Source organism: Phascolarctos cinereus, unplaced genomic scaffold, assembly GCF_003287225.1.
Source record: "Phascolarctos cinereus isolate Bilbo 61053 unplaced genomic scaffold, phaCin_HiC Scaffold_4;HRSCAF=312, whole genome shotgun sequence".
Classification (NCBI taxonomy): Eukaryota; Metazoa; Chordata; class Mammalia; order Diprotodontia; family Phascolarctidae; genus Phascolarctos; species Phascolarctos cinereus.
The window spans coordinates 527,761,115-527,783,592 of NW_027555847.1; positions in this window are offsets into that span (position 1 = coordinate 527,761,115).

Genomic DNA, 22,478 nt, shown 5'->3' on the forward strand with positions numbered 1-22,478 from the left:
TTGGCTTAAGGAGGGAATAACATACACATTCAATTGGGTAAGTAAATCTGTCCTACCCTACAGGAAAATAGGGGGGAAAGGGGACAAGAGAACAGGGGGATGATAGAGAGGAGGGCAGATTGGGAAAGGGAGTAATCAGAAGCAAATACTTCTGAGGAGGGACAGGGTCAAAAGAAAGAATAAAATAAATGGGGGGGCAGGATAGGATTAAGGGAAATAGTTTTTCACAACATGTCTACTATCTAAGTGTTTTGCATAGCTACACATGTATAACCTATATTGGATTGCTTTCCTTCAATGAGGGTGGGTGGGGAGGGAGGAAGGGAGAAAATTTGGAACTCAAAGTTTTAAAAACATGTTAAAAAAAATGTTTTCACATGCAACTGGGAAATAAGAAATACAGGAAATGGGGTACAGAAATCTATCCTGCCCTGTGGGAATATAGAAGGGGAAGGGGATAAGAGAAGGGGAGAGAGACAGAAGAGAGGAAAGACTAGGGGAAGAGATATTCAGAATGCATGTCATCTTGGGGTGGGAGGAGGGGTGAGATGGGGTGAAAATTTGGAACTCAAAATCTTGTGGAAGTAAATGTTGATCACTAAAAATAAATAAGTTAATATTTAGAAAAAAAGGAATCTATCTTACCCAAAAGAAGGGGGAAATAAAAGAAGGCAGCAGTCAGAAGCAAAACAGACATTAAAGGGGGGGACAGGATAAAAAGAAAGAGGATAGAATGAAGAAAAGAAAATAAATGGAGAGAATTCAGAGTTAGTAATCATAAATGTGAAGTGTTAATGTGATGACCTCACCCATAACAGGAAAGTGGATGACAGAATCAATTAGAAACAAGAATCCAACAATGTGTTGCTTACAAGAAACATGCTTGAAGAGATATACTGAGTTAAAATAAAAGACTGTAGTAGAATCTATTATGCTTTAGCTGATGTAAAAAAAAAAATCAAGGTTAGCTATCATGATCTCAGACAAAGGAAAAGCAAAAATAAGCCTAATTAAAAGAGACAAGCAGGTAAGCTAAAAAGATGCCTTAGGCAATGAAGTGATCAGTACTAAACACATATGCACAAAATGGCAGACAAGCTATATTCTTAAAGAAAAATTTAAATGAATTCTATGAAGAAATAATAAAACCATATCAGCAAAAGCAGCTCAACTTTTCCCTCTCAGAGCTAGATAAGTCTAATCATAACATAAACAAGAATGAAGTTAAGGACATGAATAGAATCTTATAAAAGTTGGATATAATAGATCTCTGGAGAAAAATGAATGCAAATGGAGAAGAGACCACCTTTTTTTTCTCAGCTGCACACATCACCTTCACAACCAAATGCAGCAAAGTAGAAATATTAAATGCAATCTTGTTGACTATAATACAATAAAAATTACATACAATAAAGTGTTGAAGCATAGATTAAAAGTTAATTGAAAACCATATCTTAAAAAATAAGTGAATAAAAAAAGAAAAAATCAAATTTTTGTTCATGAAAATGCCAACAAGAGACAACATACCAAAATCTATAGGCTGCAGCCAAAGTATTACCTAGAGAAATACTTATTTCTCTAAATGAAAACATTAATAATAAGAGAAAAATAACGTATCAATGAATTTGGAACATAACTAGAAATTTTCTAGAAAACTAGAAAAAGAACAAATTAAAATCCCCAACTAAACATCAAAATGACATTCCTTAAAAGCAAGAGATATTAATGAAATTGAAATAAAAAAATAATTGAACTAATAAATTGAAGTAGTTTTATGAAAAAGCAACAATAAAATATATGAACTATTGGGTAATTTGAAGAAGAAAACTAATTAAGAAGAAAACTAAATCACTGGTATCAAAAATGAAAAGGGTCAATGTACCACTGATGAAGATGAAATTAAAATAATTATGAGAAGTTATTTTGCTCACTTATATGCAAGTAAAACTGACAATCTAAGTGAATTGGATGAATATTTACAAAAACATAAAATGCCCAGAATGACAAAAAGAGGAAATAGAACACTTGAATAACCCAATCTTAGAAAAAAATTATCGAACAAGTTATAAATGAGCTACCTCAGAAAAAATCCACAGGACAAGATTTGCAAGTGAATGCTACCAAACATTTAAAGAACAATTAATCCCACCACTATATAAACTATTTTTAAAAATAAAGAAAAAGTCCTACCAAATTACTTTCATGATGCAAATATGGTTTTGATACCTAAACCAGGCAGGGCAAAAAGAGAGAAGGAAAAGAATACATCAATTTTCTTAATGAATATTGATGCAAAAATTTCAAATAAAATACTACGAAAGAGCTTACAGATATATATCACAAAGATCACACACAATGACCAGGTGGGATTTATACCAAAAATGCAAAGCTAGTTAAATCTTAGGAAACCATCAGCATAATTGAACATATCAAAAACAAAAAGCAACAAAGCATATGATTATATCAATAGACACAGAAAATTTTTTTTACAAAATACAACACTTATTCTTTTTTTTTTTTGGCTAGGCAATGGGATTAAGTGAGTTGCCCAGGTTCAAACAGCCAGTAAGTGTTATATGTCTGAGGCTGGATTTGAACTCAGGTCCTTCTGAATCCAGAGCTGGTGAGGTATCCACTGTGCCACCTAATTTCCCCAACACCTATTCCTATTAAAGAAAAAAAAACACTAGAAAGCATAGGAATCAATGAAATTTTTTTTCTTAAGTTATGAGTAGTACCTATCTAAAACTAAAAGCAAACATTATCTGTAATGGGGATAGCCTTGAAGCTTTACCAATAAGGTCATCACCACTTTTATTTATGTAATATTGTACTAGAAAGACTAGGTATAGCAATACAACAAGAAAAGAAAATAAGGAATAAAAATAGGCAATCAGGAAATAAAACTATTACCTTTCATAAATGATATAAGGCAATACTTAAAAAATTCTAGAGAAACAGCTGAAAACCTACTTGAAACAATTAAAAACTTTAGCAGAGTTGTAGAATATAAAATAAATCCACATAAATCAACAGCATTTTTTTATACTGTCACCATTTTAATGTAGTGTTTAATAAATCCAAAGTTCCAAACTTTTCTAATAAGAACTCACCATTTGACAAAATTTTCTGGGAAAACTAGAAAGCTATTTGGAAGTAACTAGGCATAAACCAACATCTCACACCATATACCAAGATAAGGTCAAAACAGAGAAATGATATAAACATAAAGGATGTTATCATAAGTAAAAAAAAAAATGTCTGTCACACCTTCAAATAAGGAAAGAGTTTATGGCCAAACAAGAAACAGAGAGGATCATGGGAGGTAAAATCAATCATTTTGATTATATCAAATTAGTTTATAGAAACAAAACAAATGCAGTCAAAATTAGAAATAAAACAGGATACTTGGAGAAAATTAGATTGTTTCTCTGTTGAATGCCTCCTTTCTCAGATATATAGGGAACTGGACCAAATTTTTAAAATTAGAGCCATTCCCTAGTTGAAAAATTGTCAAAGGATGTGAACAGGAATTTTTCAGAAGAAAGAACCTCTGTTACACAGAATTTTGATCATGTCATTCCTCTGTTCAAAAATCCTATTGGTGACTGTCTCTGGGGTGGGGGTGGAGCTTAGAAGGAAAGGGGAAGAGAAAAGGAGGAGGAAATTTACATGATGGTTTTGTTGTGTGTTTGAAAGGAATAGGTTTTGCTAGGTGAATTTGTGGTTTTATGTGCAATCATCTTTTTTGTTGCTGTTGTTGTGCTATGTTATGGAAATGCTTGTTTTGGTCCTTGAATGTATATTAACATGGAAAAAAAATAAAAGGGAAAAATATACTATTGTTTACCACAGGAAGTTTAAACCCATAATTACTCTAATATATGTCTTATCTAACATATAAGGGACTAGAATGGGAATTAAATAGAAAGGGATGTGATAATTTGATTAACTTCCTGTTAGAATGTCTGTAGTTGTTGTCAACCTAATGGACCAGCCGGCTAGAAACATCAAGACTGCAGATTCCTTTATGGATTAAAGTCTCAGGATTAAATGTCAACTCTCCTATGCTAAGCTCCCATACTCCAAGGTGCTTAATGATCTCAAATGGTGCAGGAAGCAGACATCACTGACAAGATTATTTCAAGCTGATGCATTCTTCATGATTCTTGATGCCATCCAACAACCATGAAAGCTAGAGTATCAGAAGTGATGGCAAGACCTCACCAGTGTCACCAACAGTGATTGAAGTCCCAACAACTTTTCCTTTGGTTTTCAGAAGATGGTCAAGGTGGAGAGAATTAGAGCAGTGTAGTACACAGTACAATGCCCTCCCACTGCCATCTAAAATAGTGGAAAGTATGATCCAAATTAAAAAATGTTTAGCTTTGAGAATTTTATTTGTCATACGATATTTATGAAATTGTAGATTGTGTGTAATATGAAAAGTGAACATTGTCTGAAATTAAGGTGTTTTTTTTTGACAAAAAGTGTTTTGTCAAAGGGGTTTTGTTAGGACAAAAGGTCACCAGATTCTAGGGAATTTCTAGCAAGAAAAAATGTTTTGCATGTTACCAATTTTACTTTGTGTATGCGTTTTATGGTTACTGTATTAGGAAAAGTGCCTATATCAGAAATATGTTTTGTTGTAAAGAATTGTATGGAGAAAAGTATATATTTAGCAATCTCTAGTGAAAGACTATGGCTTTTGTGATTTCAGGAACCTAATCCCTTATTTCCCAAAGATTCAATGAATTTGTGTGTGTGTGTGTGTGTGTGTGTGTGTGTGTGTGTGTGTGCATTTTCTGGGAACACTGTCCCTTTGAAAGTTGATTGTTGTTTGTAAAAATGCATTTGGAATCATTAAAGCTGGGTTAGAAATTCTGATTTTGTTACTTACTTCTTTTGTAACTTTGGGTGACTTGTTTAACCTCTGTTGGCCTCAGTTTCTTCATGTGTAAGATGAAAATATTATATAAGATAAGCTTTTAAATTCTCTCTTGGGTTAAAATTTATAATATAATCATTAGGTATTGGTGTGATGGAGTAAGACTTTCTAGTGAGACTTTCTTCACTGGCAAAGGAAGAGGAGAAAGGTGGGAAAGAGACAGAGAGAGAGAAAGAGAGAGAGAGAGAGAGAGAGAGAGAGAGAGAGAGAGAGAGAGAGAGAGAGAGAGAATTTTATTAGTATAACTATAGAGGATATATGTAAATTATGTAAAATACTTACAGTATAAAACATATAAACAAAATTATGTAAAATGCGATATATATAATGTATGTGTGTGTATGTATGTGTGTATGTAAAATCACCCTGACCCCATCTGCTTTCTGTATATGATTTGAATAGGAATCTATAGAGATAGTTGAGAAAAACTTAGTTTTAAGTCCCACCACTAATACATGCTAAGTGTATGACTCTGGCCAAGTCATTGAACCTCTGTACTTTCAAGCAAATCTGTAAGAACAAAAAATACAGAGAAAATGCTAATTTTCATGGATATGTTCCTGCCAGGATATTTTCTAAACTAATGAAATTTCAAGTCCAGGCAATAAATAAAAGTGGAATATATACAAATATACACACATTAAAAAAAAACAACCTATAACAAAATTTAAATATGGCATGGAAGCTTTCCTGCTTTCTAGAAGCCTTTGACATTGGTAAACAATCTGTACGCCATCATACCAATCTAGAAAGGATACAAAAGAAAGATCCAGAGATTGTATTATAGAGACTTCTGTTGGAGAAAAATCACCTCATAATAGTGAAGAGCAGTTAAAGAAAAATGATCCAAAGAGACTGGCAAAAAAATCAAGCTAAAATAATCCAGAAGCAATTTATAGATAAAACAAGGCTTAAGGCTTACAGACATGACTTAGGAAATGTCTGTCTGTACCAGTTTAATGATTTACCTTTATGATAGCCATTATAGTCATTTACTAAAATGAGAAATTCTCTCCATTAATGCTATTAAAACCATATATTCTGCCTAACCTCAGTGTGTCCAAAAGAGCTAAGAAGACTATATAACACCTTTGTCAACTTGCTTATCTCCATAAAATCTTTATGAAATTAGGATACATGCATGTTGAGGATGTGATTAAACATATAAGTAGGGAACATGCAGTCTTTGACGGGTGACTTTCTATGGCAGACCACATATTGCTGGTCTTATAGCAGCTATCGCCATTCAAAGGGTTTTGAATTAAATTTAATACAACAAACAAAGAAGTGAAAAGAATATTTTGTGGTGGCTATTGTATATTTAAAGATAATTTTGGTTCATCATAACTAACCTCATTCTAGAAGACTCCTCAAAAAATCTCCCAAATATGAAATTTATTCAAAACTCCATAACAGCTAGAACTACAGAGAGATATATTTGTTACATGATTTACTAAGAATGAATATCAAATAATGTACTAAACATGGAGATTTATGTTCTGCTAAAATGTTTACAAGTGGAAGATGTACTATGCAGAAATTTATTTTTTTAATTATTTTATGCAAATACTAAAACAAACACATAAGAAAAGTAAAAAGAAACATAAACTTAAATATTAAACAAATATGAAATAAGAAAAAAAAATTAACACGCACCACAGAATATATAGTATTAACTTTCCATTTCAAGAAGGCTTATGTATTAAATACTGAGCATTATGTTGAAAGCTGCCCACCTTTTCTTCTCTTCTTTTTCTTTTCTTCTCTGTAGTACACTTTTAATTTTTCTTTTCTCCCCTTTTCTCCTCCCTCACTCCCCACCCCAAAGCTACAATTAAGCATGGATATATGTATATATAGATACTGATATATACATATATATATATATATATATATACATGTATATACATATATATGTGTATGTGAACATATATATTCTTTCCCTAAGAGATTCTACTCCTAATCTTTGTTTTCGTTTGTGTAGTTTTTTTCCATATCTCTCCTAACTCCTCTATTTTATTTCTATCTGATACCTTGCCCTCCTACTACTCAATCTACCCCACCTCCAGTGATCCCTCACCTATCCTCCAATTCCTCTAAATCTAACCCTTTTGTACACCCCTTTGAATTATTACTTTACCTTACCCTGTAACGATCCTTCCCTTATCCTCCCAAGAATCCTATCCTTATCCTTCCATTCCCCTTGATCTAAATACCCTTCTATATCCTCCTTTTAACCCATTACCTTACTCTCTTCTCTAAAGATTCCTCCTTTGTCCTTTCTCCTGTCTATCCTCTTATAGTTTTATTTCTTTCTAAATTTAGAAGACTTTTGTACTCTTCTAGATGTATATTAATTTTTCTCTCTTGAGCCTATTCCTGATGAAAGTAGGTTTCCAGAACTAACAGCTCTTCTCTCCTATCTAATTCATCTAATTATCTAATTCAATAAATGTGCCCAAAATGACAGTGAAGGCCTTCATGGAAGGCATGAGCAGACTTCAGTACGTTCCAAAGAGTATAGAAGAAGTGCTTTAAAGTATATGATCAGGGAAAGCTGATACAGAGAAAAAATAATGGATAGGCCTATAGCAAAACAAATGGACAAACAAAACAACCTGAAAGCACATATACTTCACTGTATCTGGTATACATAGTCAAGAGATCTAGAACAAGGTCTCCAGGTTGCTTTTTGTGAAGATATGAATATGTTACATAGGATTGCAGATATGATAGGTAATGATTGGGCTTGTTGGGAATAGCACATGCAGAAGATCACATATCCATTAAAATATCAGATTGTGCTAGATGAATCTTGCCCTTCATTAGTGTTTTCTAAAAAGTCTTCAGTTCATTAATATTCTGATGATCTCATTAGGTTGATGGGAAGAAAAGGCTGATTGGATGACTTCATAATTTTCTTTTTTTTATTAATTTATTTTGATTTATCAACAATCACTTCCATAAGCTTGTGAGTTTTAAATTTTTCTCCCTTTCCCTCCTCACCTCCCTCCCCAAGATAGTGCACAATCTGATATAGGCTATATATATACACACATATATACATCAAAACAGAAGGAAAAAAAGAGCAAATAGTATGATTCAATCTGCATTCAAACTCCACAGTTCTTTCTTTAGATGTGGATAGCATTTTCCACCATGAGACCTTTGGAGGTATCTTAGATACTAGCATTGCTGAGATGGGCTAAGTCTATCAATGTTAGTCATTACACAATGTGGCTATTACTGCGTACAATGTTCTTCTGGTTCTGCTCACTTCACTCAAAGGCTAATTTGACAAAAACATGCCACCCAAATTCATTATCAGGAAGTTTTCTGAGGTGCATTGATAAAAAGGTGATAAAGCCACTCAAAATTCAAAATATATGAGAATAAGTTTTCTCCTACTGTTTTTGGTCATAGCAACTCTCAAAAAACAGCTACTATATTTTAAGGTAGTTGTGGTCCTTAGCATTGAAATTACCACCTGTCATGTATCTAAAAGCTTTAGATTAAATACTCAGTGACCTCCCTTTTGAAAAGCCCAGCAAACAAGCATTCTATGTAAAATGGATGTCATAACAATCTTGACATTTAATAGGAATTCTATTTCCCTTTCGATAATTCATTCCAATTTTAAATACTTCAAGTTTCAAGGTTTACTGTTTTTGTTCAATAATAATAAATAACAAATAATAAATAAAAACTAAAGTTTAACTATAAACATGAATCTTGAGAACTGTATTTTACAAAAAATCCTTAGCATTAAATTCTGCCGTAGTTAATCGAGTTGCCTTACAACTTTGAGAAGAATTTCATTATGAGAGGGAAATCAAAGTACTTGATTCTATTATCACCATATTGCTTTTCACCATTTTCCTTGATGATAAAGACAAATTCTTAATGTATCAAATCACATTTGTAGCACCATTTACAGGCATACTTTTACTATACAACATTTAACAGAGCTAAATGTTAGCTTCTCCAATGTGGAATTAGAATCATAAGTATAACTATATGCCATTTTGGCAATTATAATTAGTACCTAAAACTGGAAATGACCTAGTAAATATGCTTGCTTAATTTAAACTACTTTTCCATCCCCATCCCAGTCAAGAAAATTGATAACCTAACATTCATTGCATTCTTTAAGTCCAGAAGTTGACTGATTTACTTACGTGTTTTTGTTGTTGTTTTTCCCAGCTTCATCATATCAACAGTATTATGGGGAAAAAAGAATATTTTAGATGAAGACAAAATTCAATATAGAAATCACTTCTTCTGATGTCATAATAAAGTACACTTGAAAATTTCTAAAACCTAATAGAAAATATAATTTTTAAAAGTGTGGACTTATTAAAATCATATATGTAAAATTAAAGTGATAGGAATATTTTCTGCCTCAGACAGCTTTAGTCTTGGTTTATTCACAGTACTTCAAGGAATGATTTTAAATTTTCAGTTTTGCCTTTTTCTGTATCTACCAAATTTTTAATACATTTCATCCATAAGATATCTATGGTTCCTAAGATCTAGAAAACAGGACTAACACCATAATTGAACACATTGAGATAAAATTTGCTTCTCTTGAGCTTTCAACCAGAGCTCCTTATCCTCCCTTCTGGGATCCAATTGAACAACTCACCCCCCACAAAACAAAATTGCCTACATGACAGCCACTGTAATAAATGTTTTGTCTTCTCAAGGTAAAACATTACTCTCCCTCATAGGCACTTTTAATTTTCCAATGTCTTTTCAGAACTGAACATAACATTCCAGACATGTTTTCACAAGAACATACACTATTAGTTCACTTTATTTTCTGAAGACTATGTCTTGGAAGGCAGCCAAAGATCCTATTGTCTTTGTTAATTACAATGTCACTGCTTAAGCTTAGCTCAAGAAGCACCTTCTAGATGAAACTTTTACTGATACTCCAAGCAGTAACTCCTTCTTCCACATCTACCCACTTCCTCCTGAAACCCAACAAAAATGACCTGATGCAAGATATGTCAGAATCTTGTTGAATTCTGAGAGGGATGCACTGAGAAAAGGGGGAGGGAGAGGTAGAATGGAGAAAATTTCCTTACATAAAAGAGGCACATACACAAGAACTTTTACAAAAGCAGGGAAACTAGAGGGAGGTAATACATAGTGTTTTAACTTCACTCTTGTTGGAATTGGTTTAAAGAGAAAGGAAAATATAATATATATATATATAATATATATATATATATATATATATTATATATATATATACATATATATATATACATATATACATATATATATGTATACATATATATATATATATACATATATATATATATATACATATATACATATATATATATGTATACACACACACTCAGTCGTGTATAGAAATATAATTTACTCAATAGGGAAATAAGAGGGGAAGGGGCTAAAAGAAAGAAGGAAATGATAAAAGAGAGAGAAGATTAAGGGAGGCAGTGTTTAGAAGCAAAATATCCTTTCGAGGAGAGACAGGATAATAAGAGAGAGAGGAGAAGGACGAGACACAGAAGAAAATGTTATGGATGGAAATAGTTATTTATCATAACTGTGATATAAATGGGATAGGTTACCCAGAAAAAGGAAGTGTTAAAGTTTTGATGTTAGGAGTGCTGGACCTCAAAATCATGACATGCAGGTCCTGCCTGAAAGAATTTGATGCAGGTCTTCTTTCAGCCAAAGACAAGGTTTATTAAAGATGAATCATGGGGGCCAGACTTTTAAGGAATCTGAATATTTGTGATGCTTGTAAGGATGAGTGGGCAAGAGGAAGTCTCAGACCCTAATCGGCAGCCAGGATGGATCTTATATACAGCCAAGGAGTTTGGGATAACCAGAGGAGGGGCTAGGAGGAGAATCTTGAAGCTGGGGTGACTGGGGGAGGAGTTTAGGGAAGGTGATGGAGGGGGGAGGGTCCTAGGAGAATCCTTAATGGTAGTGCCTGAGAGGTTGAATAGGGTCATCTGGGAGTAGACAATAGTGGCTAGGTTTTATTAGGGGTAATAAAAAACTGGAATATAGGGCCTAGAAGATAAGGAAGAGATTGAATGGGGTCAGGATAAGATCAAGGCTGGGAATCCAGGGAAATAGGTTATCAAAGAACTGGGAGATAGGAAGGGCCAGTTGATCAGAATAAGAATAAGAATGACTTCAGGGTACTGCTAGACTTCCTTGACCGGTAAAGGTTCAAATAGAGTTCAAGGGTTTTCTGGGACCCTTGGACAAATGATACCCAATTTCTTTTTGGAGTAAGGAGCAAAGGTCTCAGCTTGGGCCCATACTCCATCAGAAGCAGACAGCAGAATGGATTAGAAACCAGAATCCAATAATATGTTGTTTGCAGGAGGCAAACTTAAAACAGAGTTAAAATAATAGACTGAAACAGAATTTAATATACTTTAGATGAAATTTAAAAATAGGCAAGGGTAGCAATCATGATTTCAGACAAAGCCAGAGTAAAAATAGACCTAATTAAAAGAGATAATCAGAGAAACCATATTATGCCAAAAGTTACCAGAAACAATGAATATCGATATCAATTTATAAATATATATATGTGGGATGCCACTCAAATTAACAAACACACAGAGGTGTCCAAGGAGAAACAGAAAGTTAATTTATTATTATTATATATCAAACCTCGAGATTTGGGTGTCCCTCCACCAGAGTGCTCTGATGAGGAGAGACAGAGTACAAAAACAGAGGACCCGATTAAATAGCCCTAATGGGCAAATTCCCCTTCCCACCAACTGGCCCACCAATTGGCTCACATTCTCAATGTCCATAGAAACTGAAAGCAAAACAATGAACACAATATACATATCTATATTTCTTAGTTTGCTGAAGTAATACCAAAGAAGTAATTAAAGATGTGCAGTCAAGCTAGACACTGTACTGTATAGCCATGTAACCATGACCGACGAAAAGACATCTGGAGGGCTTCTTCAGGAGTTTCAGGCTTGGCAAACTTTAACTACTGAACAATGGCATAAGGGTGGGGGGGTACTTGGGGTTGAATTCCCCATAAATCAGGTGATTTCTAGTAAATCAAAACTTAGCCCTGTTGGGCTGCTATGCCTGCCTTGAGTCTAATACAATTTTTATTTATTCTTCTAAGAAGTTTTCATGGGACCCCTCATCCCACTCAGCCTTATCCCAAACCTTAATTACACTGGGGAGTCTTCACTGGGACATCCCATTCAATATATATGAAGTTTCTCTGATAAAGGCTTCATTTCTCAAATACATACTAAATATAGAACTAAGTCAAATTTGTAAAAAAAAAAATAACTATTCCACAACTCATAAATAGTCAAAGGATATAAAGAAGCAGTTTTCAGAAGAAGAAATCAAAACTGTCTATAATCATATAAAAATATGCTCAAAGTCACTATTAATTAGAGAAATGTAACTAAAATCACTCTAAGGGATTCTGGTAAGATAGCAGAGGAGGTCTGAAATTTCCAAGCTCTTCACAAATAAACAGAAAATCTCCATGAAATGAACATAGAGCCGAAAAAATAAAAGGGTAAAGCAGTTGTCCTCCTAAGCAACTTGAGAGGATGCCAGAAAAGACAGGACCTCCAGAGACTGAGGTTTGGTCCGAGTGAAGGGTAGAAACCTCTAGCCCAACTCTGTTGAATTCAAAAACAGCAGGCCTTGAAGTGGCTCTGTCAGAAAGCAGACAAGGCCTCAGTAAATTTCACCTCAACTCTCACCTCACTAAAAGTCTCTAGAAATTTCACTTCATAAACTTTTACCTGACAGCCTCATAAACTTTTATCTCACAAACTTTTATCAGGCTGACTGGGGGAAGATTGACAGACCCACCACTTTTTTGGCAGGCCTAGCAGTGGTACATGGCTGCTGCAGTGTGTGAGGGGGAACACACATACACCTAGTGAGTGTGGTATCATAGGGATTAAGAACTTTTTCAGGGGGCAGCTAGGTGGCACAGTGGATAGAGCACTGACCCTGGATTCAGGAGGACCTGAGTTCAAATCCAGCCTCCGACACATGACACTTACAAGCTGTGTGACCTTGGGCAAGCCACTTAACCCCATTGCCTAACCAAAAAAAAAAAAATTCAGACTGGAGCCCTAACTGTGACTTAGGAGAGAAGAAGGGTCTCTGAGGCTGAGTCTCCAGACAGAATTCATAAAACAAGGAGGACCTAAGGCCTTGAGCAACATTATTCACAACTCAGACTAAAATGTGATTAATAATAAGCTGCTAAAAATAAAATAAAAATAAAAATGAGTTAGCAAAGAAAAAATAATTGAGCATAGATAGCAATTTTTCATTTCAAAGATCTGGGTTCATATTCAGAGGAAGATAATGAGATTTAAAAAAAAAAGACACTCCTAATCCAAAGAGTAATATCAAATGGTCACAAACCCAAAAAGAGTTCTTGGAAGAACTTAAAAAGGAATTAAAAAAATCAAATAAGGAGATCAAGGAAAAATTAGGGAAAAAATCATTCCAAGAAAATTATGAAAAGAAAGTTAACTATTTGGAAAAAGAGGTCCAAAATCTTAAGGAAGAAAATAACTCCTTGAAAACTAGGAATTGGACAAAATGAATCAAATGACATTATAAGACACCAAGAAATAATATAACTAGAAAAAATAAAAGAGAATATGAAATATCTCATAATAAAAACAACTGATCTGGAGAACAGATCAAGGACAGACAATATAAGAACTAACTGACTACCTGAAAGTTATGATAAAAAAAAAAGAATCTGATACAATATTAGAAGAAATTACTAAGAAAAATTGTCCTAAGCTAGAACAAGAGGGAAAAATAGAAATAGAAAAACAAACTACCATTCACCACCTGAAAGAGATCCCAGAAGGAAAACTTATAGGAATGTCATACCCAGGTTTCAAAACTCCCAGGTTAAAGAGAAAATATTGCAAGCAACAAGAAAAAAAAAATTTAAATGCAGTGGAAATACAGTGCAGACCTAGGAGCTTCCTTTCTAAAAGATCACATGTCTTGGAACATTATATTTTGAAAAGCAAATGAACTGGGATTGTGTCTAAGAATAACCTACCCAGCAAAGTTGAGTATAATTCTCAATGGAAAAAAAAAAAGGTCATTTGAAGAACTGAAAGACTTTCAGGTATTAGTAACAAAAAGACCAGAATCATTGGAAAATTCAAAATATAAGATCTAGAAGAAATATAAGGAAAATATTAAAGACTAATTATAAGACACTCGTTAAGGTCAAACTTTATTTATTATATATGTGAAAACGTTATCAGTATTTTTAAAACTGTCGTCATTACTAAGGTAGATTGAAAGAAAGGTTGGGACTGAGTTGTGTATAATGAGGTGACTTTAAAAACCAAGGGTAAAAAAAGGTAAAAGGGAGCAATTATATTACAAAAATGAGGCATGAAAGGAAGAAGTAATACTGAGGAAGCAAGTGGGGTTGGAGGCCTGGTGATGTTGGAACCTTACTCTCACCTGGGTTGAAGAGGAAACAACGTGTACATCTGAAATGGTATAGAAGTCTTCTGAACATGTAGAGGTGAGAAACTGGGGGACAGGGTAGATGAGGGACTCTTAGAGGATTGTGTGGATTAGGATTTGGGAGGGGGAAGGGAAGGGACTTTGGAGAGGTATGTGGATTGAGACTGGCAGTGTAGGGGATGGGGGGCACTTATGGGTGGGTAAAGTTGGGGTTGGGAGGGTAGGAGGAGAAGGTAAGTTAACAGAGTTACCCTAAAAAGAGTCTGAGAAAAATCTTGTTGAGTAAAAATAAGATGAAGGGCAATTCACAAATAGTAATTATAACTGAATGTGAATAGGATGTTTACAGCAGCTTTCTTTGTGGTGGCAAAGAACTAAAAATTGCAGGGATCCAGATCAACTGGGGAATGTCTGAATGGTGCATAGTTGTGATAGAACAATACTGGGCTATAAGAAATGTGGAATCATTGATCTAAGAAAGGCATAAAAAGTTTTGTACAAAATGATGCAGAGCAAAGTGAGCAGAACCAAGAGAACATTGTATACAGTAACAAGAATATTGTTTTAAAAATGGCTTTGAGCAACTCAGTGACTAATTTTGACTATTATAAATACAAAATTAAAAGTGAAGATATATAAAGAGACACTATGTGCATCCAGAAAAAGAACTGATAAATAGGAGTGTGTGTAGAATATATATGCACACATACACACACTCACACACACCTATTTGTATCTAATGGTAGCCATCTCTAAGGTGAGGGGGAGGGAAGAAAAAAAGAAAAGAAAAGAAATTCACATGATTAACTTTATTGTATATTTGGAGGGAACAGCAAGTTGTACATGATAGATTTGCGGTTTCATGTGCAATCATCTTTTTTTTATTGTACTGCATTATAGAAATGCTTGTTTTGTTCCCTGAATTGAAAATAAAATATATATTTTTAAAAAAATTTAAATAAATTAAAACCACTCTGAGGTACCAGATCACACCTATCAGAATTGAAAAATACTGGATGGGATGAGAGAAAAATATGTATACTAATGGACTACTGGTAGAGTAGTAAACTAGTCAAACCATTCTGGAGAACAATCTGGAACTATGCTCAAAGCACATAAAAAAAATAAAAGAAATTCCTGTTAGTTGATTATTACTTCATATTACACTTACAGGTCACTAAGACTTCCAGATCTTCTTTTATATGAATTGCCTACCAATCCTCCCTAATTTTAAAATTGAATATTGTTGTTTAACCCTATCATAGACCTTACCTTTACCCATATTTTAAAATTTAGTAGTTTTAGAATTAGTCTAACCTTCTAACCCTATTCAAGTCTATGTTCATTTCAGCGTCATCCAAATTTGCCTCTTTGCTCATCCTCACTGATGAACTTTTCTGCTCTTTTTCTATGCCTTTGAATGTGCTTTTCCCCATACTTTTAATTTATTCCCTTCTCATCAAAGTCTTTTAGAATCTCTAGTTTCTTTCAAAGCTCAGCATCATTAGCAAATCCCACATGGGTATTTTCTTGATTCCCCAGATGCTTGTGCCCCATTCTACCTTTTAAGTATTTTCAACAATACACATCTGTGCTTACACTAGGATATAGTGTTTCACCTTACAGAATTTAAGCTTGTTGAGAGAAGGAAATGTTTCACTTTTTTCTTTATTTCCTAGCTTTTATCATAATGCTATGTAAAAGACAATTCATAAATTCCCACTGAAAGATTGGTGATTCAAGACACTTAACTTCTAGGACCATCCTTTTACTGTGGGGAATAATGAGAAGTTGAAACAAAGTGATCCAAAAAGGTCTTTGCCAGTTTAAGATTCCATAATTTAGTTGGAGGTTCCAGACATGGGAGAATTCCTGAGGGATAGCAAAATGAATTGATAGGAAGCATAGCACAGTCACTTAGCCTCTATTTGCATAAGTTTTCCTCTCCTCTAGAATGGTGATAATAATACTTACTTCCCAGTGTTGTTGTGAGGAATGAATGAGTGCCACCAAGCATTTAGCACAGAACTTGGCTCATAGTAAGTGTGATATAAATGTTAGCTATTATTGTCACTGTTATTAGTAGTAGTATTTTTAATTACAATGCTAAAAAAAAAACTGGTATTCAAGACATTGCTTTGGTGCCTATTAGCTATGTGACTTCAGATCAACTACTTCCATGCCTCAGTCTCCTGATCTGTACAAAAAAGGCATTGGAGTACATTGTTTCTAAAATTCCTTTGGGCTCTAACCTTCCATGATACTGTAAATGTTTTAATATTGGAAAAAAATCAAAAGAAATTATATATTTATGTAGTATCTAGATAAGGCTAGTGTAAATTTTTTTCTCATGAAGCTTTGCAAACTTACTTCTGAAAAGAGCATCAAACTGTGCATCTCATTATATATATATATATATATATATATATATATATATTTTAGACATGATATTGCATGTAGCAATGATAGGAAATTGTTCTCATTGAAACATAGCTGCCGGCAAGCAGACTTTAAACCACATCATTTACAGCTGCTTTCACACCTAATGAGGGAGAGGGGAGGGGAGGAGAGGAGAGGAGAGGGGAGGAGAGGGGAGGAGAGGAGAGGAGAGGAGAGGAGAGGAGAGGAGAGGAGAGGAGAGGAGAGGAGAGGAGAGGAGTCATAATTAAAAGGAATAGCTTAGAATATGGTAGAATCTCTCTAATTCACATTAAGGACCAAGACAAAGAAAAAGGAAAATCCCACAAGTAGGCATTTTAATTAATATCTAAACAAATGTAATTGAGATAATTTAGGCCATGTTGAATTAAATGTGGCCTATAAATACTTACATATTTTTGGTTAATAAAATTTCACACATTTTGTTATTTCTATTATCTATACTCAAGAAGGGTCAAGATAAAAGTGGCATTTTCTTTTATACCCCTCATTTTTAGACCCTTTTTCATAATATTCTATTTACTTGGAATGTCTATTCACTCTTTTCTCTCTTCTCCTCCCCTTCCACTGAGTTCCTACTTATACCTTAAAGCTCAGCTTGAATACCACCTCTTCTAAGGACTTTTTGATGAAACCCACTCCTGCCACCACACTGACCCTTTTTCCTTATATCTCATGCCTCACATAGCCCTCTGTGTCATGGATGCACTTCTCATGCATTGCTTTGGATTTTATTTATATGTGTTAATGTCATATCACCTAATTAGACTTCTCCTAATAGCTCTATGAAGATAGGAATTGTGTTGTTTGAAAACTCTGTATTTTTCTCAGCACTTCACAGGATAATATGATATGGCCTCCTTATACTAGATGTGAAAAAATACTTTTTGAGTTGAGTTTTAAAATCATAGTAGAACTCTGTGACTAGATTATACAGAATTTATGAATACATGCAACTGTTCCAAGCTTTTCTTCTGAAATCACATTTGTTTTTCACTGTATGCACATAGCAGATTTCTTTTCATTCAGAAATAACTCCATCACGAACAATGGTTGAGAATTTACCTAGAAGTGATAAACCTGCAGTTAGTGCTTAAACAACGCATGAGGGTTAGCAAGTAATGACAGATGTATTCTTTTAGAATAAAATGGAGTTACACTTTTGTCAGGAATCATGTGATACTGCAAGGTCAAAATAGAATTAAATGTGCCTTATATAATAGCTAGTATTTTTATAGCACCTACTACATGCAAGACACTGTGCTAAGGGCTTTATTTTATGCTCACAACAAATCTGGGAGGTAGGTGCTATTATTATCCCCATTTTGCAATTGGGGAAACTGAGGCAAAGAGGTAAAATGGTTCTAGATAGTAAGTGTCTGAGGTTGGATTTAGACTTGGGACTTCCTAAATCCAGGTCCATCACTTAATCCCTAGCTGCCTTACAGAACATTATTATTATTGTCTTATATAACTTAATCCTGGTAAATAGAGGCAATGTAGTAAAAATAAATTTCAGGGACTTCTAACTAAATGTTAGCTATTACATTGTAAATTCTTTAAGAATAAGGTTTGGTTTTTTATTCAGTCATTCATTCATTTGTTCATTAATACATGAATGCATTTATTTAGTTATGTATAGATGAGTGTGTGTGTGTATATATACATATACTACATATATATCTATATGTATATATGTAGATATGTAGATATATATGCACATGTGAATGTGTTTGTATTCCTAGAATCTGGAATAGAATGTAGTAGGCATGTCACAAATGCTTTTTTGGTTGATGACTATTTGCCATATTGTATATTTCTAATAATAGAATAAACTAATACCATTTACATAGTATTTCAAGTTTTATGAAATGCATTACAAATATTATCTTCTTTGACCCTCACAACATCTCTGAGAGGCAAGTGCTATAGTTAACCCCATTATTACAGATGAAGAAAGTGAGACAATCAGAGATTGAGTGACTTGTCTAGGCTTACACGACTAGTTAATGTCTTAGGTGATATTTGTATGCAGGTCTTCCAAAGTCCTAGTTCAGTGTTCTATGTACTGTGCTATGTAGATGACTAATGTTGGCAATGTCACAGGAGCTTGAATATTATATGTGTGTATACACACACACACACACACACACACACACACACATATATATATATATATATATACATGTATACATATTTATCTATTATCTATCTATTCACATTATATACAGATATTATGTATGCTTATATTTACATATATTATATAGAAATCTTAGAAGTAACTTTGGTAAAGTTATATACTAAAAGAAAATATGTCAATTTAACTTAAACAATTATTCTGAATACAATTGCTAGCTACTAAATAAAGCTTCTTTAGAACCTATGTGAAAACATTGCTGGTAAAATCAGAGTAAACAAGAATGACCTCAGAGAAGATCCAATCCACATTTTTAATGGTGTCTTATAGTTTCTTCTTAATAGGTATCTAAACAACCTGATCTAATTATTAGGTGAAACTAATGCATGTCCTCCTGAAATAGCAGAGATAGGCATTCTTATTTATTCTAATGGCAACTTGGCTCTACTGGCTTTGAGTGGGAATGGCCTCAAGGAAAAGATGTATCTGTTGGCTCATGATTACCAGGAAGGTCAGCTCAGTTTTCACTAAAAATAATAATCTTGTATTTAGTAGATGTTCACCAGAGGTGAAATGGCCAACTGCAAAAATATCTCCTCTAAAATGATGAATTCATTCAGCTCTTTAGATGGCATATTTTGAAGTGAAAACATATGATAAAAGTTACCATAAAATTATTCATTCTGAAGTCATCTTTACTGCCAAAACAACAATTAAATCAAAACTTTTTATTAGCATCCTACTCAAATGTTATTTTTTAAAAAGAAAAACACATTCCTAGAAAGCTACATGAACCTTTTTTCCTTTTTCCTTTTACACTTTTCAACAATTGGCTTCTGCTCACTATTCTATTTTTCATCATTTTCATACATGTGGTGAAGATAGTGAGAATTCTTCTACATGTATAGCAAAGAGGCTTCCTCTCACTCACCCCCCCAAAATATATATGCACAAACATATACCCACATATATAGATAGATAGATAGATAGATAGATAGATAGATAGATAGATAGATAGATAGATAGAGATAGACATAGATAGACATAGATATAGATATAGATATATGACACATATATACACGTACACACAAACAGTATTGTTTTGGAAATAAGGCCTGTTTATATTTAGAAAGACCAAGGTAAAAAATATAAAGAACTAAAAAAATAGAAAAACAAAAATTAAGGAATATATTTTACCAATATGGCACTAGAAAAGATGTTGTTGAAATAACAAGGAGTCGATAGGGATACAAGTATTGCCATTAAATAGCCTTATGTATAAGATCAGTCACAGATATATTTAAACATTCTTAATATATTGAGATAAATGTGCACAAAATAAATATCTCCTTAATCAGGCTAACAAACCTGATAGTTTATAAATCAGAATGAGATTAACTTAGTCTTTTGGCAACTCAGAATATGCTTATTTCTGTGCAGTACTCCATGAGTAGTTGGTTAATTCATTTTTGTTATTATTCAGTCATGTCTGACTCTGCATGACCCTGTGGACTATAGCTCAACAATGCTGTCCATGGGGTTTTCATGTCAAAGATGCTAGAGTGGTTTATCATTTCCTTCTCCAGTGGATTAAGGTAAACAGAGGTTAAGCAACTTGCCCAGGGTGACATAGCTAGTAAAAGTCGGAGGCTAGATTTGAACTCAGGTCTTCCCGACTCCAGGCCCAGTGCCATATTTATTGAGCCACCTAGCTGCCTTTAGTTTTTCATAGCATGAACGTAATCAAAAAATGGATTTAAGTCAAAAGATAGAGATTGTAAAATACAAATGTGACAGTACTGATTATTTAAAACTGAAAGCTATTCTCATTAACAAAATCAATGCAACCAGAGTAAGAGAAATAATAAATTCATGAAATATTTTTATTAAAGATCTGTGGTAAAATTCCAATATCCAAGATCTATGGGGAACTGACACAAGTACTGTATATAATAATAGCTATTCCAAAATAAATGAGTGCCATTACTAGGCAAATAGCTCAAGGAAATCAATAAGTCAGTTAGTCAACAAACATTTAGTATTTACTACAGCCAGGCACCATACTGACTACTGAAGATGCAAATACAAGTAGAAAAAAAGATAGTTCCTGCCTCCAAAGGGCTTACATTTTAATGAGGAAAGACAACACTTAAAAGAAAGCTCAAAAATAGAGGGAGGAGAGAGAAATCTACCAGAAGACAGGTGGGTGAGAAAAGGTGAAACCTGGAGAGAAATGAGACACAGCTGGCCTGAACACTCTCTTTAAATGGGTTTTTGGGAGGAGGCAGGTAGATGGCACAGTGGATAAAGAACCTGAGTCTAAATCTGGCCTCAGACACTTACTAGCTATGTGACCCTGGATAAGTCACTTAACCCTGGGGCCTCAGTTCCTCAACTGTAAAATGAGCTCAAGAAGGAAATGGCAAATCACTTACAATTTTGCCAAAAATACCCCAAATAGGATCATGAAGAGTTGGACATGACTGAAAAAGAACTGAACAACAGCAGCATCAGAGGGTACTTCTAACATGCATTCCAGAGATTAACTGAGGTTTGGGGATGAAGAGTTGGGCATGGTAAGGCTTCAGTATGAAGAGACTGTAGGGGAAGCACAGAGTGTACACTGGAAAAGAATGAGGTTCTCCATGTATGAAAAAAAAGGTTCTTAGTGTGCAATATGAATCAGCTGTAGGACTGATATCAGTAATTAGAGAAAAAAAAGACAATTTTAAACAAAAACTCTCAAAATGTATATTGTCAAAATGAAACAGAATTCAGTAACAACTTATAATTACTGCTACAGTATCTTGAGAAACAACAATATAAAGCAGTTTTACAACATAAACTTTTAAAAATCTTTAACTTTAAAAAATATCCTTAATTTGAGAAAATTATGATCTCTGTGAAATATTGAGCTTTATTTATTTTTTAATGTTAAATAGTATGTGTTAGTTACAATAAATTCTCAAAGTCCCCAAGTAACAGGCAGGGAACACAACTTGCAATTCTTACCTACAGCAAATATTTGATCCAGGCTTGAATGGCAATGAAAAATAACAGAAAACAATATTGCTGCAGTGATTGAACCAAATGGGAAAAATGACCTTGAATAAGACAAAAAAGTTTTAAAATTTATTTAGAGTATTAGAACTTCAGGAAAGTAGAAATAAGTTTAATAATTGAAAGCAGAAAAATTAGATATAGCTGATTGGCAAGATATTGAAAGGGTTTATAAGCATTTCAGGGATTGATGTTGTACTGGTTATTTATCATTTATAATTTCACTCCAATTGTCTTTAACATATGTGCATTACGCTTTCTACTCATATTTGTGGTTCATAATTAGAACCATGGTCTTTTAACTTATTGATTGAACAAAGAGAGAATACAGATTAACGTGAAGTAACATGACAAAAGTTGAAAAACATAAGGGGGAAAATG